The 19258-nt window shown below is 39.7% G+C and overlaps 1 protein-coding gene across 1 annotated transcript in view; it reads right to left on the reverse strand.

Annotated features, from left to right (window-relative positions):
• The window catches only part of kmt2ca (lysine (K)-specific methyltransferase 2Ca), a 149859-nt gene extending 139727 nt beyond the window's left edge, over window positions 1–10132 (reverse strand). The window contains exon 1 of the mRNA XM_064334063.1: window positions 9334–10132. The gene's annotated coding sequence lies outside the window, so the exon portion shown is untranslated. The remainder of the gene's footprint in view (window positions 1–9333) is intronic.
• Window positions 10133–19258: the final 9126 nt, after the last annotated feature.

Genomic DNA, 19258 nt, shown 5'->3' on the forward strand with positions numbered 1-19258 from the left:
AAAATCTTGTTTAATTTGATTCATCACAATTAGGCTCAGCACTGCAGTTAAATGGTAAATGGTAAATGGACTGCATTTATATAGCGCTTTTATCCAAAGCGCTTTACAATTGATGCCTCTCATTCGCCAGAGCAGTTAGGGGTTAGGTGTCTTGCTCAAGGACACTTCGACACACCCAGGCTGGGGTTTGAACCAGCAACCCTCCGACTGCCAGACAATCGCTCTTACCTCCTGAGCCATGTCGCCCAGTTAAGACATGCCATTTCAGTCAGGTAATGTCGAAAACAGAAATGCTGAAATAATGTGCAGCACTTATTAGGCCTTGCAGAAACCAAAGACAACATTAGCTAGCAAGCATTCTGATGCCAGGTTGTGCTGGCACAAACATTTGAGTGTCACTCTTTAGCAAGTAACTTGAACTGAGTGAGCAGTGTTATAGAAAGGTGGCAAGGAAGCACCACAGTTATTACCAGTGGTTGTTGACAGAAGGCTAAGAATTTCAAAATGACTGGTAACCCATTGGTAAAGGACACTGTCTTGTTAAGGCCCCGTGCTTTACTGTCAGTAGCGGCTGTCCACACTCTTGTGACGTGCAGTGTGTCAACTGTGTTCACTTCCTGATTTTGATTCCTGTTCAAATCTCCATGCAAGTGTACCTTTCCCTGCAGTGTACAGCTCATTGTACAGGGGCTCACAAATCTGTAGCCCAGATGGCAATGCCTAACTTTATTTTTGTCCAACTTGCAAACTTTCATACTTCTAAACCAGGGGGACTTTTTTCGTCTTTAGTGGTTTCAAAATGTAAAGAAATAATATAAATCAAATTGCCTGAGATTAGCAAAGAAAGAAAGAGAAATCACATTAGATATAACTATCGCACTATACGTATTTAAATGTGATATTGGTATATATCAAGGTTATCAATTTAGATGTGGAATACTAAAACAATTATAACCTGCACTTTATGAACATTTTCATTTTGTAACAAGCCAATAGTTACTTAAAATAAAATAAAATTATCCTAGCCTAGAGATCATAAATGGCATGAAAAGTTCGTTACATAATTAGCCTTAGAAAGTGCCTGGCTTGACATATAATTAGCATTTGATTTCAATTCTAGAAGCTGATTATACTAACCTGAACGTAAGGACCACTAACCACCTAGAATCCAAATTAAACATTAAATAGCAGGCTAGATAAGACTATTCAAGGCAGTATAATTAAAATTAACTTGCCAAGCTAATTCACACAAAATAACAACTTTCAAAACCTACATTAATCCATGGTTAACACAGTAGGTGGAACTTTTATTTTGACATCTTAGAAAGCTGCCTTGCCATATATTTTAAGTTGAGGCAAATTAATAAGAAAAACTATGCCAACATCACATTTAGTTTGGGATACGCCCCTATTGGGCAGTGTTAACTGTGCAGAGCAGCTAGCAGATTTACATCCACACTGAACTGACGGAGACAGTTGTAAACCAAATATTCCTGCAAATTGTTCAGAAAATAAAACCCGTAAGTTTGTAAAGCAGAAAGTTAGAAATAAATTTGTAATTTTTAAGCAGGTTTTCACCATCTGATATCTTGTACATCACAATGGCAATATTTATTTTTTTTAACACAGTGCTCAGAAAATAATATAGATTAAACAAAAACATGTTTAAGGCACCACACTGTGACGCATGGAGCCTCACAGCCTCGGATTTAATCTGGACCGTGCCAGCGCAGAGTGTGGCAATGTGCAATCGCCCTGGGAATGTTAGTTCAGTCAGATAAGAGTCCGCATGCATTGCTATCTAGCAACCCTTGCTGGTCAATCAGGTACACAGATTGCAATCAAAGCAGCATATGAAAGGTCTTCCTCTGACTCTGCTCAATGAGAGCTTGCCTGCAGTGTGCAGGGTTAAAAGAAGCAGCTGGTGACAGTAAGTGTTTCGGAGGAGAACTGGGGGTCTACATACCACAAATCACCTAGGGGTGGGCGATATGACGATATTAGATTGTGAACGATTAAAATTTCTCCACGATCTGCCTTTCCAGAGAGATTGGGAGTATCGGGCTACAGTGAAACTGCACATTCTATCAGTTGCACTGACAACGCTCATACATGGCATCCAACGTTGTTTTCTCAGCCAAACCTAAAATCAATTTTTTCAGTACTTTCGCGATTTTTTTCTGTGCCAGCAAATAAGTCAGAGGTGGTCCAGCACTAGCTTTTGGTTGCTAAGGGGACGTGTATCGACCACCCCATATAAATGAATGGAACTTGACATAAATTTGCTAGCATAGGCTACTGTAGAAGTGTCCTATCTTCTGTATTTGAGATTAATATGAGAAAGGGTGGTGGCTATCAGCACGTCTAGGAATCCGTACATATTCTCAGTTGTTAGCCAAATTTCAGGAAGCAAAATAGCCGTTAGGAAAGCAGTTTGGAATTATTAACCATGTCTGCACCATTGCTTTTAATGGGTCGCGATGAGATAATTCCGAGTGTGTTGCTTGCCTTAAAGTTGATACTGTAAATAAGACTGTATTAATATAACTACATGTATATGTATGAAGTTGGTTTTTTACATTTAGAAAGTTTATTATGTGCATTTTTTTACAGGACTTACATTTTAATAGGTAACGATGTCCAGTTCTCGCTAATAAATATGAAGTAAATACACTACCGGTTAAGGTGGTTGATACACTTCCCCTCCTCGGGCGGTCGATAATAGGTGCTCTCACTCTAGCTAGCTATATAGTTAGTACAGGTGCGCCGTGGGTCTGGACGGTTTTGTGCTTGTTTATTCGACAACATAGCGGCATGGCTGACACTACGGAGGAGTTGGTCCCTAAACAAATTTTGACGTCTGTGATATGGAACTGGTTTGGGTTTTTTCAAAACCAACACACCGTTATTTGCACAGCTTACAAACAAAATGTTCGCACATCTGATGACAACACGACAAACCTTTTTAATCACCTCAAGAGAAAGCATTGTTGAATGTTAATACTTTGCAGAATTGCACTAGATTAAAATTTGGTACTTTGGCTAAAATTGTCTCTGTTATTCTTTTTCTTTTAGGTTTTGTTCCCTTGAAAGGCAATATTTTTAAATAGGGATATAAGTTTGATTTCACTGTTCATTCACTTGCAAAATAGTCTTAAATACCAACATGAAAAATAATTGTGATTATATCGTATCATATAATGCCTGAAAAAAAATCATATGATATGATATTTTTGTCATATTGCCCACCCCTAGAATCAGCAGTGGGGTTTGTGCAATGTACAAAACACATGCACACACACACGTACTCAGATATATTATATAAGTGTATCCATGAATATCCTTTTCAGGAATCTATATTTTGTACACCACTTTTTGGTGGACCAGAGAGCTCAAAGTCTACCACAAGGACTTATGATTTGTTCACAGACGTTGCGATTGCTTGCGCTTACCTGCTTCCTATTCTTAGCTCCTGTGCTTGTCTCCATTTGGGTGTTTCTCCCTTTTCCCTGTCTCATCTCCTCTGCTGAGCTCCAGCTGATGCATTAAGCACTCCTTCCTCCTGCGCTCAACTTCCCCCAGAGCTCCAGTTCTCTTCTCCACACCCATGCTACAGGGGTAAAGCCATGTACTTACCGTTCGAGGAAGGAGTCACCGACACCCTTTGAATACATTAGACCGCCTGCTCTCTTCCCTGACATTTTTATTCAGGGATGCGTTTCCTCCTTGTTTCAGAATCTCTCATGTCTGAATCCTACTCTACATCAACTTCAACTATGAAGACGCCGCACGTTTTGTGAGTTCAGCAGGACGCTAGCGTCGGGGACGTAGGATGGCCCCTCTGCTATGTCAATCTGTTAAGAAAGCTTCAGATAGCACATACTCAGGGGCCCTGAAAGAGTGTGGACGAGGCTGTCAGCGCACAATAATTTGGAGGGTTCCCCGGCCAATATCCCAGTGGCATGCAGCCATCACTGCTCTGAATTCTGGGAAATGAAAACATACGCTTGATCCCCTTTACTTTAATTACACCCAGTGTAGTGTAAACAAAAACAGGCCTCATCTGCAGATCAACGGCTTCATAAACACAGACAAAGGGTTACAGAAGAACATCTTCAATGCCATATAACCTTCCAAGCAGAGCTTATTAGTTAAAAGCAGTTACAAGGACAGGCTAAATTGCCCTTCTTTCATTCTTCCTGAATGCATACCATTATTTCTGGGTTTTCAGCCTGCCCAAGAATGGTTTGCTCGCTCTACGTTTGGGCATTACCAGAATCCAACACTGCTGATTTAACAGAATTACAGTATGTAAGGAAATGCACAGAGAGCCCATCAGATTAAGGGCCATATTTTAACGATCTAAGCACACGGTCTAAAGTACATGGCGCAAGTGCATTTAGGGCGTGTCCAAATCCACTTTTGCTAGTTTAACGGCAGATAATCTGAGCGCAAAGTAAGGCGCATGGTTCAAAGGGGTTGTACTTAGTCTCTTAATTAATCATAGGTGTGTTTTGGGCGTAACATGAAATAAACCAATCAGAGTGTCATCTCCCATTCCCTTTAAAAGCCGGGTGCGCTTGCACCTTTGGCGGATTGCTATTATAATGGCGGATTTGCCAAGTAGTAGGAAAGAATGCATGAAAATACTGCGCCAATGACTTAAGACCAGGCTTCTGTTAGTCAATTGCGCAATTGCTTTCCGCTGCCTCAAGATAGCAATGCGCCAACAATGCGCCCGGCCTGACCACACCTCATTTTAAGACCAACCATGGGTGCTCAGATGCGCGCAAGTACATTTGCTATTTAAACAGCATGGGCGCTGGACAGGAAAATGACAACTGCGTCGGTCTGAAACTAGCAAAGACACTTGCGTTGCGCTTGGCGCCGCTTTGCGCCGGGTGTAAGATAGAGCCCTAAATCTCTTTCACAATCCCTGGATGTTGCTGATATTTGTATTACTTATCAAGATGCAAAGCATTTCAGAATATCTGAAATTCTAAATATTCTTGTCCATCATGTATGCACCTGTATATGTAAGCTGCAATGAGCAGTTTAGATGAAATGTGTGTACTAATCGTACAAGTTGACAAAATTAAGTAAAAAGAAAAGCACACTCGACATGAACAAATATGGCCTCATGCCTCTTTAAACTTAATATTTTCTATTTTCGACACTCTGGGTCTAAATATCATAGTATTCTCAGGATTCGCACAGTAGCGAGCAGAATTAATTGCCCTTTAGTCTTCAAAACTCCATAGCTCTCCTGTACCAAGCACAAGGCTTGGCACTGAGTGAGGTGTGTTTTTCTATGCATTCATGTCACAGGAGCAAGTAAATGGAAGTACTTTCAATAAACAAGGCTTTCTGGTCTCACAAATGGGGAAAAAATTGAGTTTTCTGACTGCTGTGGGGAAGGTGTTCAAATGAGTCAACCACACTAACTTGCAAGCAATGGAAAAAGAAAACACCTCTGATCAGGCTTTTCTTCCAGGAATTCAACTCATCAAGAAAAAAGACCACAGAAAACACAGACATTTTCTAACGAGCCTAACGATGGAGCTCCCCAAGTGATTTCTTTTGATAAACAGTTTTTATACTTCTCCTTCATTTTCAGAATAAACACATGGGGAAGTTTTAGTAATGGAGTGTACAGTATTTGCCACTCAGTGGGTTTACACAATGTTTGAAAAAGTTGATTTATTGTTTTAGTCCAGCTAAAACTGGACTTTTAAAAATCATTTAAACATTTTAGACTGAAATTGTACAAAGTCGATTTTTTCAGTGTCAGACTAACATACCAAGATAATGCGGTTGGGGGTCGATTACAATAGGCCAAAAATTTACCACTTAAAAGACCACTTAATTATTGTCACTTCTATCACCACTGTCATGAACTAAAAAAAGGCGAAAACAACAACCTTTTCTGTGAGAAATGCATTGTCAAGCTCACGCACATACACTGATGGTGACATTCTAAAGCTCCATTTTGCCCTCCCTAGTATTATGGCAAAAAAAACACATTTCTGGACGGATGAGGAGACCAACTTCATGCTATCGCAACTAAAGGAGTTAAATATCCTAAAATACATGGAAGAAAAACGCGGAATGGTGAACTATTCAAAAAAGTTGGGACAAATTTGGAGGAAGTAGGATTTATAAGAAGCCTTCGTCAGACACACCTTGTTCAATAAATCGATTATTTTCACAGGCTAGCTAGCTACATTTTCACTGCACTATTATTTGGGCTTTATTCACCTCAGACCATCCTTGATGCCCACCTCTCCCCAACCATTGTCTCCTCCCTATATTTGGCTTTTCAGTAGAAATGAGCACAAAAAAAATAAACAGTTACTTCTGGCGTGTTTTCCTGAGATGGAGTTTTGGGATCCCCAATGTTAAAGATCTTTTAACTTGTTAACCGTCTGTATTCAACTGTGTACTGTTTTCACCACTAGGTCAACAATAGATTGGCGGTACAGCAATTTTGGGATTTTGAAAGTCATGTTGTGTGAGCCTGCCATAAGTTGGCACTGACAGAAGTGATTGTGGGCCAGTATGGAGAATTCTTCCACCTGGACCAAATGCAAAACCAATGTACCAGGGCACTATTGAAGGTCCTGTGTTGTAGAAGGTTCCAATCTTCGAATGTGAAGGTAAACTTTGCTCCTGACTCTCTGTGGTCATTAAAGACTCCCTGTATATCTTTTTTTGAAAGAGTAAGGGTGAGGGGTGGTAACCACAATGACCTTACCAAAGTCCCACAAAAACTGGCTCTCTATGTCTGGCCACCGACCTAAGAGAGACAGACACTCCAATCTAACCCAGTGGGCATCAACTCCCCCCAATTTCTGACAAGGGGACTTTAAGTCAGTTTGTAATAAAGTGCTTGACCCTTTTAAAACCTGTTGATTCCCCATTTGTTCAGAAGAAAAATTCAAACCAAAACCAAACACTATTCTCTAAAGAGCAAGCTACCAATCAAGTCCATTAGTCTGACACAACAAGTTGCAGTTTTAGAGCTTGTGTGCTGAGCTTTTTTTATTTTGTAAACAGAAGCCTGCAGAGGCCATGCAATTATTTTTGGCGTTGTTATCTAGGGGTTACAACTTATCTTATGATCATGACATAACAAAAGGTCTTCTTTTGTCATCAGAACTTATTTATCTCATGGTATCGAGACAACAAAAGTTGTTTTCTTGTGATCACAAGATAACTTGTACCATCTGAACATGCAGTGATTGTATTTGGCAGACTATAAATAGCGTATGCAACATTGCCCTACAATGGAAGAGCACATTCAATTTCACTTCGATCAGAGACTGACTTGGGTAGAAAATGTTATGTTTATCAACAGACAACTATCTTCTTATGTTTATTACTGACACACATACAATTTGGATGTTGTATATTATTAATAAACATAATGTGATTTCTACATGAGTCAGTCTTTCAAAATAAATATGGAGAAATAGTGTTTATCATTACTGATATACAAGTACATCTGGCCACAGAATGTCAGCCATCAAACCTGACAATTAAGGTACCATTTAATTTTTTCTTCATTAGCATCTTAGAAGATTCCGGCTGATTTTCCTACTCACTGAACTGTCAACCTGAGCATGATGTGCTTCACCTCAGTTTCACACTAAACACTACCTATCGCATGTACTTTTCTGAACCCAACAAGAATAAAACTTTCTAAATATAATTTTATAAATGAAGAAACCCATTTTTAAACTTTCAGCACTCAACCAACTGAGATACCCCTGAGTTTAAACAAAAAATTAACTAAATTTAGGATTATCAATATATTTACAGGCAGATTTTATTTCATCTTTAATATTCCAGTCGGCACTCCAGTAAAAATGTTACACTAATGCTTCGCAGTGACTGTACAGTAAGTGGAATACTTGTAAAAATTTCACAATTATGTTTCGTCAAACTTCTTATGGGTTTATTATGCGATAATGAAAAATGACAAGCCACGGAGATAGGTGCATTGTCTCGCAGCAGGTAAACAATTTCTGCATTGTAGATTCTTTTCTCCATTAATTTGTTCCAAGTAGCCTATACACAGTGACTGCTGACAAATAGCCTACAGAAAAGCAAAACAACTATCAAACAACTGTGAGCAGGCTGGGCAAGGAGAGCATTTTACAAATAAATCTAAGGAAGAGGATATTTGTGTCGAATACCGAATACTGCTTTATTGCCAAACCTGTTTCCGACGTTTATTTGGTTTATAATTACTCCTAATCGCTAATGGTCAACACTCAGTCTCGTGATCACGCCAACGCTGAACCTGTAGCGCTACTCCAGAGTATAAAGCTGCAGAGTCTCAAACGACTGTTACGGTTGTAGCCTAATTGCAGGTTATGCGCCTTTACGATTATTTATAAACGGATGTCTCGAGTTCAATGGCAACCTATTTCCAGTGAACACTTTCTCTGCCAAGCATTTGTATTTTTTGTTAAGAAGTTAGTTATGCCCAGCGTGAACAAGACCGTCATTTTACCAGAAACAAATGCGCCACAGGCACCGCCGCTGGAGTAGCTACATTGTAACACGTCAGACGTTTACAGCTTTAGCCGAATAGCCCAGCTACATGCTATGTTACATCAGCCTGTCTATGTTTAAGCACAATTAATGACCACCTATGTGTTATTTGACTTTGATCAACAGCAGATAAACTAGTATTTAGAAACATGAACTTACGCTAAGCAATCAACACCGACTACCATGTATGATCCATGGGTTGGAGGTATCAGTTCTGGGCCACATGCAGTTGCAATATAATAAAATCCAATTAACCTAATGCTACTCTAAACAAAGTCCTATTAAACACACGCCGATTGTAAGCAATAGACCTAATCACGTCATATTGTTTTCCATGTAGAGTAGCAATCACCTCGTTACATTCAAAATTCCTAAACAGTCTGACATGACCAGCTAAAAACTAAGATGCTAACTCGGTAACTTGTCTACAAAGTGTCATATAAAGAAATATATCATGAAGCAAGGTCCCTTTTGTAGTTCGTGTTCATGATCCGTAGACAGAACTACACTGAATTTTAGATGAAAAAATACAACAATCTGTAACGTATGGCACTGTAGTTCTGGGATTTATGTAATTCTTATATTTTATTTTATTTTTGTGACACACGTGTATGACAAATATGTATTATATGGCTAAACCATCGAAATAAAAACAAAACGAAACTGCGGGTTGGCATGGGACAGCCATACGGAAACGTTCACCAGCTCCAACAAAACCACACAAATGACAGAAATTACAGTTAATGCAAACATAAAAATTCAGAAAAAACTTACCTTTCAAAACTAGAAGTTTGATGTTATTACCGTCATGACCTTCGCTGTCATACGAGAAATGTAGTAAATACTTTTGTTTAATATTTTGAGGAAATGGGTTTTTTGCCGCTGTAGCTTATCACTCTCCAGCGTAAAATTATAGAAGAAACAAATGCAGTTCATAGGCTTCAAAAGCATACAACTGGTTAAGGTTATATTCCAAAAAACATTTCTTCACTTGGTTGAAAAAAAAGTAACCGGTTATAGGGTCCAACAGCAAACCTCGTCTCTTTCCCTTTATTTAAAACTGGTTACTTTCCTTTTTCTGAAGTACACTGCTGCACAAAAAGATGCCGTATTTTACTTCCAATCGGTATCATCTTTTAGTCTTCGCTAAATATCAAAGAAATTAATCCTTAGTCGTCAAATGGCGGAAAAACTTACAATAAATGCAATAAAAACGCTGAAAAACATTCACGAGAAAGCAGAATGCTTACGAAATTGATTGCAATTCTTTTTTCCAGCTCCCTGTCAACTTATATCAGCGTAATATCCCCCATGTAACTTTCCCCAAAGCTTCCAGGTGGATACAGCATTATGTGTGATGTTTTCTGGTTGAACATTCCTTCAAAAAACAAATATGCGTTTTCTACGAAAAACCTCAAATTTAAAGTTATTGCATACACTCCATCACGGTGGCCATGTTTGAGAGACCTAAGAACTGCCTGTCAACGACTCACAGACAAATAGTCCCAATTAAACATAAAGTTCGGCGTGAAATGTCACCCTGAGGTCTGATAAAATGAGATATCATGAAATAAAAACAAATTTTTTGTTCTGCTTGTGAAAAGTCATAGTTTCCTTGCGCTCTTAAAAACAAAAAAATAACAGTTTTTTTCCAAAAGTATTACTGACCCTGCGGAGTAATACCCCAGAGCACTCTCCAGGTAAATAGACTTTTTCAACCATCAGCCAACAAAGATGTGCGTAAAACGTGGCTTGGATTCACAGGATTGAATGGCTGGGCGGTTTCCTTTGGATAATTAGTTATCTAAAAAAAATATTCTCAAAGTTGTAAAAGCCTCTCAGATACATCTTTATAAAATACTTTTATATCGATCGGCCCATCAATTTATTGTTATGAAAATAATTATAGGTTACAAATAAACGTTAACCAATATGTCAACATTGAATGTAGCCTATAATTAAAAGTTGCCTATTACCTTGGCTGAATGAACAACACGTTAAATACAAGAAATTACGTGATTGGACAGAGATATCGCTTTGTGTAGTGCAGAACTAGCCATTTCTAAACATTTTGCGTCAAGGTCTTTTGTCTGTGCATCTGCACACTGCCGGTATATGGTCTATGGTCATATAATCTCAAATTGTATACTATTGTATCTGTCTCCATTGCTAAGTACATTCATTTCTTACATGTTAACTGCCAAAATAGTATACTATGAACATTAGTACACTGTATTTATTGTATTTGTATATAGTATGCATTTGGGACACAGGGCACATGTTGGTAGTGTGCAGATCATGTTTTTGCAACATAATGATTATTAAATAATAAATTACTATTCTAAAGAAGTCACTTCTCCGGCCACTATTATTGGTAAACTATTTTCCACATATCTGTATTCATGTTCCTCACTTCATAGACACTTTACACATTAAATAAAGACATTCTGCACAAAATGTAGTACATTTCTCAAAAGTGTTAGTGGTCTTCTATGCAGAATTAAATAGGAGTGAGGCAGGAAACAGTTTCACCATTCACTTCTCTCCATCCCATTAAATGCCCATCATGTAATTAAACATACATTGTCCTTCTCATTTGAATTCTTCCCTCGTTCGATTAGAGGAGTTAACTAAAGGTCAAAGATGGGATGGAGGAAGTCCAGAGGAGTCCAGGTGCAGGAGGAAATGAGTTTCATGGCATAAGAGAGGATTCACTGTCAGGAAAGACAGCACTTCACTGATCCAACTACTGTTCACTGCTCACATATCCTCTGTCCACATTTTATGTGCTGCACATAGAGGGGTGCACACACACACACACACACACACACACAGCCACGCTCACACTCACAAACGTACAGCTTCACACAGATACACGCAAACACACATACACGTGCAGCCTCACACACACAGGTGCCTTACGTGACTTCCACATATACACAAACATTTGTGCATATAAACAACCACAAACATATGCACTTACTTGCATACACACAACTACACATTCTGGCACACATAAAACCACACATATCTGCATTGGCACATCCATGCACACTTTCACATAAACGTTTGCACTCTGTTCACGTGAGTGTCTTTCTTCATTGGGACATATGTAGTTTTGTGTTGCCTCCATTTTGAAGTGTGGATTCACCAGATACATCGCCACACTGGCCACTGTCTCCTCAGCCTTAGTCTTTTCTGGGACCCAAAGGCAGAGCTGGGGGCACCGGCCTCCCCCCATGGATCCTACCTGTTGCAACTTTTTCCAGTCTTCCTCTTCTCTTTTTAATTGTACGCTGTTACTGTCAATGTCGCTTGGGGCCCCAGCTCCACTGGGGTTTTCTTCAAGGAGCTGGATGGCCTGTTCAGCTATTTCTTTAACCCTAACCCCTATTCTGCTTTGTGGTTACTTCAACCTTCAGCATCACACCTCAGTCCACTATATTTACCCCCCTCCTCCAGTTTTTCAGCTTCACTGTATCCAAGTCCACGCCTACACACAATGTCAGCAACCAGCTAGATCTTGTATTCACCAGGAGCTCCCTTAGTCCTCGGTTATTAATTCACATGGCTTCTCCTATCATTGTTATGCAGATGACACACAACTCTTCTTTTCTTTCCCCCGCTCGGCCACACAGGTCAATGATAAGATCTCTTCCTGCCTGGGTGACATCTCCACCTGGATGGCCAGCCACCATCTGAAGCTCAACCTCAACAAAACTGAGCTGCTCTTCTTCCCGTGCAAGACCTCCTTACTTTGTGAGCTCTCAATCACGGTTGATGGCACCACAGTGACTGCCTCTCACTCTGCCAAGAGCTTGGGGGTAATCCTGGATGACCAACTGGACCTCAAGGAGCACATCAAGGCAACATCACGGTCCTGCAGATTCCTTCTGTACAACATCAGAAGGATTCGACCATACCTGACGACGCACTCCACCCAGCTGCTCGTCCAGGCTACGGTGACCTCTCGCCTTGATTACTGCAACTCTCTCCTTGCAAGCCTGCCAGCTTGTGCCATACAGCCACTACAGATGATTCAGAATGCCGCTGCCCGACTCATCTAAAACCTTCCCAAATTCTCCCACGTCACTCCTCTGCTGCGATCACTCCACTGGCTACCGGTCGCTGCCAGGATCCGGTTCAAAGCCCTGACCCTTGCCTACACTGCTGCCCACAGGACAGCCCCCATCTACTTGCATGACATTACATCGATTCTATGTGCCTGCTCGACTACTTCGCTCTGCGGCAGCAGGGCGCCGTGTAACTCCTCCCACCCGCCCAAAGGGATCACAGAGCTTCTCCACCCTAGCTCCCCAGTGGTGGAACGAACTCCCCGTCCCTTTCCGAACTACCCCCTCACTACCCATCTTCCGCCGTGGCCTGAAGACTCATCTCTTCAGACTATACCTAGACTAACCACCACCACGCTGTATATTTCACTCTAAATCCCCCCCATCCCCCCTTTTTCATGACACTTGTTACATGTTGCCCCATCCCAGCACTTTTTGGTAATTTGTATTTGTCCTAATACTGTAGCTTATTCTTCTGTCTAGTTGGCTTTGCAGAGGTTAGGTCTGAATAGTGTTCACTGTGTGAACTAAACTGTGTTCTTGGCTAGAAATAGCAGTACAAAATAAGTATTGTACCTTACTGAACCTGTGTTTAGCAGTTGTCTATGACCATGAAATGCACTTTTTGTATGTCGCTTTGGATAAAAGCGTGTGCCAAATAAATGTAATGTAATGTAATGTAGTCCTAACCCAACTGTATCACCACTTCAAAACTTATAACCCCCACTTTATGTCTCTCTCTGCCTCCCTCATGTCTCAAATCCCCCATTCCCTCCCTTAGTCTCTGTCCACCCCAAACTCCACACTTCTCTCCCATGTCCCTATCCTCTGTGTTCTCTCATTCCGATCCATTGCTGAATCATTTTCCCATCTGTCTGTAGAGGATAAGTCCTATACTCTCCTCTCCTCTCATTCCTCCTTCTTTGACTCATTCTGTTCTATCTCCACCAGGCCAGCTTGTCTTTTTCCTCCGAGGCATTGGCTAACTAATGGTTATAAACTCAGATAGAGCCAAACTACATGCAGCAGAAAGGAAGTAGAGGGAAACAAGATCCCGGATGATCTGTCAATCTTGCACTCCCTCTTGGCCTCATTCTCATTGATGCTCCTCCTTCTTTCGTTCTAGAATTCAGTTTGCTACTTCTAACCTTCCTAAACTGTTCTTAACATTCTGCTCACTCCTCACCCTACCCGTTCCCCCTCCTCTCACACTGCAGGTGCTTCTATATACTTCTTTACCCTTTGAAGAGTATGGTTTTTGGAATGTTTTTATTTTTTTTGTCAGAGTTCTCCTTTGCTTTCAATTACCAGCGGTGATTGTTACATCAGCATTAGAATGTTCAGTTAAGAACATTTCCACACATTTATGATCTTACACCTTAAAGGGTTAAAAAGAACAATGCCATTTGTAACTCCTCATCATCTCCTTCCCTACATGTCGCCACACCTGCTAACTCTCCCTTATTCCTATCCTTCTTCTTACATCTCTCTAACATTCACTCATGTTTTTCTATACTAATAGGCCCACTGGGTTTTAAACTTGCATTACAATCAATATCATGGGGGTCCCCAAAGGCACCGACTAGCACAATCATCTGACTAATCATAAAATTAGTGTTTAATCGTTAATTGAGTTTCCCTAACACATGGAGAGAGAGGAAAGTAAACATGGACAGAATATTTTTTTTAAACTGGTGTTCAATGGTGTCTACCTGGTATAATGCACATAGATGGATTCAATATACACTTGTGGCCAGTTCATTAGGTACGCCTATAGAGTACTGGGCAGGTCCCCTTTTTTGCCGCCAGAACAGCCTGATTTCTTCACGGCATGGATTCAACAAAGTGCTGGAAACATTGAAAATTTCCACATGTGAAAATGTGAAATGTGAACTACAATTTTCACACATGATTTTTGAACACATGATTTCTTCATAAGGGATCCCAAAGGTGTTATATTGTAAAAAGATCTAGGGACTGTGCAAGCCATTGGAGTAAACTGAAATCACTGTCATGTTTGTGCAACCAGCTTGAGATGATACATGCTTTGTGACATGATGCAATATCCAGCTGGAAGTAGGATAAATGTGTCGGCAATGATGCTCAGGCATCCTGTGACATTCAAATTATGCTCAATTGGTATTAAGGGTGCATACAAGAAAACATAATGTGTGCCAAAAAAAGTTTCACGCAGGATGGATCCATAGAGTTATGCTGTTTACACCAAATTCTGATGCCACCATCTGCATGTTGCAGCACAGTTCAAGATTCAACTGACTTTTAGTGTAATTTCTCCAGTTTTCAATTGATATCAAATTGTTTTGATAATCATGCGCCCACTGTAGCCTCATCTTCCTGTTCTGAGCTGACAGGAGGGGTACCCAGTGTTCTGTATACCATCCGCTTCAAGGTCTGAGGTGTTGTGTGTTCAGAGATGCCTTTCTGCACACCAGTGTTGTAAACAGCTATACTTTTAGTATTTGTGACCTTTCTGTTAGCTTGAACAAGCCTGCCCATTCTCCTCTGACCTCTCTCTGTAAGAATGTACTTAACACCCACAGAAATGCTGCTCACTGTATGTTTTTTGTTCATCACACCATTATCTGTAGACTCTAGAGACCGTAGTGTGTGAAATCCCAGGAGGGAAGTTGTTTCTGAGATGCTGGAACCACCACGCCTGGTACCAACAATCATACCACAGTCAAAATCACTTCTCCTCATCACCATATCTGCATGCTTTATATATTGAGTTGCAGTCACATGATTCGCTGTATGATGGGGCAGGCTATTTCTGTTAATGATCAGGGTTACCTAATAAAACAGGCCACAGAGAGTATTCTGCACAGCTCACAATTTTCCATGCAAGTACACAAAACCACAATAGATTATCAGTAAAAAATAAACTATAGCATTGCATTGCCTGTCAGCAGGACACAAGAGAACTTTGGGCAGCAGCATTTGACTAATGCATTTAGTGCAAACATACCACAAAAAAATGTGTAAACCCCAAAATACAGGCATTTCTCAATAAGCATGTTTTCAATGGAGGGCCAATCCTCTCTCCAATATAGCTTGGGCAAAAGTATGCATCACAGGCTGCTGATGCATATAGAGGAAACTTTAAATTTGCGGTGTTCACAGATGAACCAATAGATTGCACAGGCAATTACATTTTCCACATTTATTATTAGAAGGAAATTTACTACATCAGATTTGACTGTAGTCCTCGTCGACAAGGTGTGCCGTGTTAATATAAATTATTGTTGACCTGCAGATGGCATTAAGAAATGCCTTTTGGACTTTGAGGTGTGTTTTCAACAATATGACTGCATATAATGCAAGTTACCTGTTCAAAGCATACCAGGAAACTCAAAGACTTGATGCCAAGTACAATTCATTTAACCAGCATTGTTCATATTTTGAACATTATGCTAACCAATTTTCAGAAAATTGACAAACTTACGAGAGCTTTTTAAAGGCTTTATTAAGCCTTGTCAAAGGAATTCCAAGCAGAAAGTTGCATTACTCAGCAGTTCTAAGGAACAAAAAAACGAAGCACCCCCACTGAGGAAAATATTCCACCTGAGCCAAGCAAAATGTGATGGGGCAGATGGTATTCCCCGTACCTCAGTTGCTATTACAGGTTTGTGGACTTGAAGATGGCACAGCTCAGTGAGTTGTATGACAATGGTCTTGGGGCTGGCACATGCACAGATAGACACCAACATATGCTGAAGTATATTCCCTGAGAGAGCAAAAATGCCCTTTTGGCTGCAGCAATTTTTTTTAAAACCACAGGTGTTGTTTTATTTTGAGCAGGGCTGGCTCTACACTGTTAAAAAAAATACCTCACTTTTCTATGATTTAACAATAATATTTTACAGTAAAATATTGTAATCAGCATTTTACTGTGAAATCAATGCAGGCTAGGCAATATTGCAGCAAAATACAGCAAAATTAGAAGTGAACAAGATTGTGCAGCATTATGGGATATGGCAGCTGTGGTTGAAACCTAGAGAAGCGGCACCGATGACAAACTCAACTGCCAAACATAAACAGTCAGTTTTAAGAAGTTTTCTTTCAGACATGTTTTTAAATCTTATAATTGAGATTGTTGTGCCTTCATTTGTAATTTCATTTTCATTTGTAATCATAAACTCAATGAATGGATGAGAGAATGAATGATCTTTTGTAATTTATCCTTTTCTTTTGAAATAAGGTTCCTTATGAGTTACTGTAGCTTTGGAAGCCACCAATATCTGATATGAAAGCATTAATGTAAAACAATGTTGTAAGTAATTGTGAATTGTAAACTAATGTGATTTAATATTATTTTATGCCAAAATCAAGAGCCAACTTGTCAGTTTTACAACTGCAATGTTGATGAGCCATGTTTATAAAGCTGTGATGTTGTGTAATGAAATAAATGTGGCATTAATCTCACTTGACTTTTGGAATTTTTTTTTGTTGTATTCAGGGTTTAAAGGATTATTGCATGTATCTTGGAAAAACAATTCCAAATATGTCTATGAAACTGAAAGCTTTTGTCTTGGCCTTTTGTTTATCGGTGCTTCTCGGGCATTAACCCAGAGAGACTCCAAATCAAAGAAGAGGTTGGGCTTCAACCAGAGAATTTGTACTTTTCTGAGAAAACTGGTTGTTTCTGAGTGGATGGTCAATGTAGACATTAGTTTCTGACTGGACTGTGTAACGTGTTTACATTGGCGATTTTATAGCTGCATTGTTGTTTATTCACTTCCTCTTCACTTCAGCTGATGTGTAGTGAGCGTTCTGGTGCAAAATGGCTACCGTACATCACCCAGGTGGGTGCTACACATTGGTGGTGGTTGAGGTGAGTTTTCCCTTTATTACTGTGCAGCAGATTGAGCATCTGCAAAAGTGCTATATAGATGTAATGTATCATTTATTCAATAGTTTTTGAACTTTTATTTTGAAATTCCTGTTGAAAATCTTTGCTGAAAGTTTCAGTGTGATTGCACCTGTACATTTACATTTAAAACAAATGTTTACATTGTTTTGCAGTATAAAAATGTAAAAAAGGAACAGATTCTTCATAAGTGGTTGCCATTGTATAAGCTTCTGATAAATTATTCATGGTGTTCTAAGTCCTATGTAATACATTAGGTTGCATAAAAACTGCTTAATAAAAAATAGAGTGAAATGGATATTGTCTTAGTTTTAATTTCAATTTATCTGATTGGAAGAGATGTTGCAATTCCAGCAGCCATACCACCATGCACCCTGCTCCTGATGAATGACAGAAGTGTGGTTAGTGCTTGGATTGGAGACCTCCGGGTGAAACCAGTACCAGTAGGGGGCAACCTTCCTGCTGGTCAAATAATCTCAAATGCCCCAGTGCCGGGATGGGGACACTGTGCTCTAGGAGACAGTGTCTTTTGGATGAGATATTGAACCGATGTCCTGACACACTGCAGTCATCAAAGACCTCACGACACTCAAAGCAAAGTCTATGGGGTTCCCTGGTGTCCTGGTAAAATTCCAAACCTGGCTCTCCCTCTCCACCTCAACTACAGTGTGGAGATAACAATCACAAAAGATAATAATTTAGTCCATGCTCTTTACCTCAGGATATACATGCATTTCCATGACTGTATCTCAAATCAGCCATGATATATGCCTGATGTTGAAATTTTAGCCACTCTTAAGAATTTTAGTTAGTTATTGCAACACCATGAGAACAATTAGCACAATATTTGTTTAGTTGCCGGAAATGAGTTCTTCAGCACTCTCCTGCTGGTAGGCACACAAACGACCACATTTACAAGCACATAGAACTCGCAGTAAAAAATGTGGCCTGACAATGGTGCAATGTAAAATATTACAAACACGAAAGCAAAAGATATTCGATTTCAACTAACTAAAATGCTTAAGAGTGGCTAGAATATTGGAGCAGTCACTGCAAAGTTGTTCAAAATCAGGGAAAACTGAAAAAAGAGACAGAAATCACAGAGCGTTTTCAAAATGATTAAATTAACCAGAAGATCTGATGCATGGAAAGTAGAAAATGATTGAAATAACATGTGCAACTGTGGCGACAGTAATGTGTTTGAAGTTTCAAAATATCAGTGGGCAGTTGCTGCTAGTACAAAATATTAGTAAATGCATTGATAGGCTGGTGCATTTAATTGCTTTTTTCCCATCACAGACAGAGCATGCTTTTTTGCCAAGAACATTGTTAGAAACAGATCATATTGAAATTGCAAATACAAACATCCCCCCACCACACACCCTCGCTAGTCCAAATGTCTTGCCGATGTTGTGTACAGAAGAGGTTCCTACACTGGGGTCTGGGGACCCTCAGTGTTCCACAAAAAGAAGAGGAGGGAAATCCACAACAGAATGTATTGAATATTAACATATTTTATTTACTAACTTATTAACTACATATTTATAAATTCCTAATTTAATACATATTTATGTTGTAATAAATACAGTGCCTTACAAGAATACTCACCTCATAAATTTATATAAAAGTCTGATGTAGATACTACTCAACATCCCATTTTAGACAAGCTTTCCTACACTAATGTGTTACATAGCCACTGCGTATCTGTGATTGTTGTTGGGAAAAGGTATAAAGAATT

This window comes from Anguilla rostrata, chromosome 4 (genome assembly GCF_018555375.3).
Source record: "Anguilla rostrata isolate EN2019 chromosome 4, ASM1855537v3, whole genome shotgun sequence".
Lineage (NCBI taxonomy): Eukaryota > Metazoa > Chordata > Actinopteri > Anguilliformes > Anguillidae > Anguilla > Anguilla rostrata.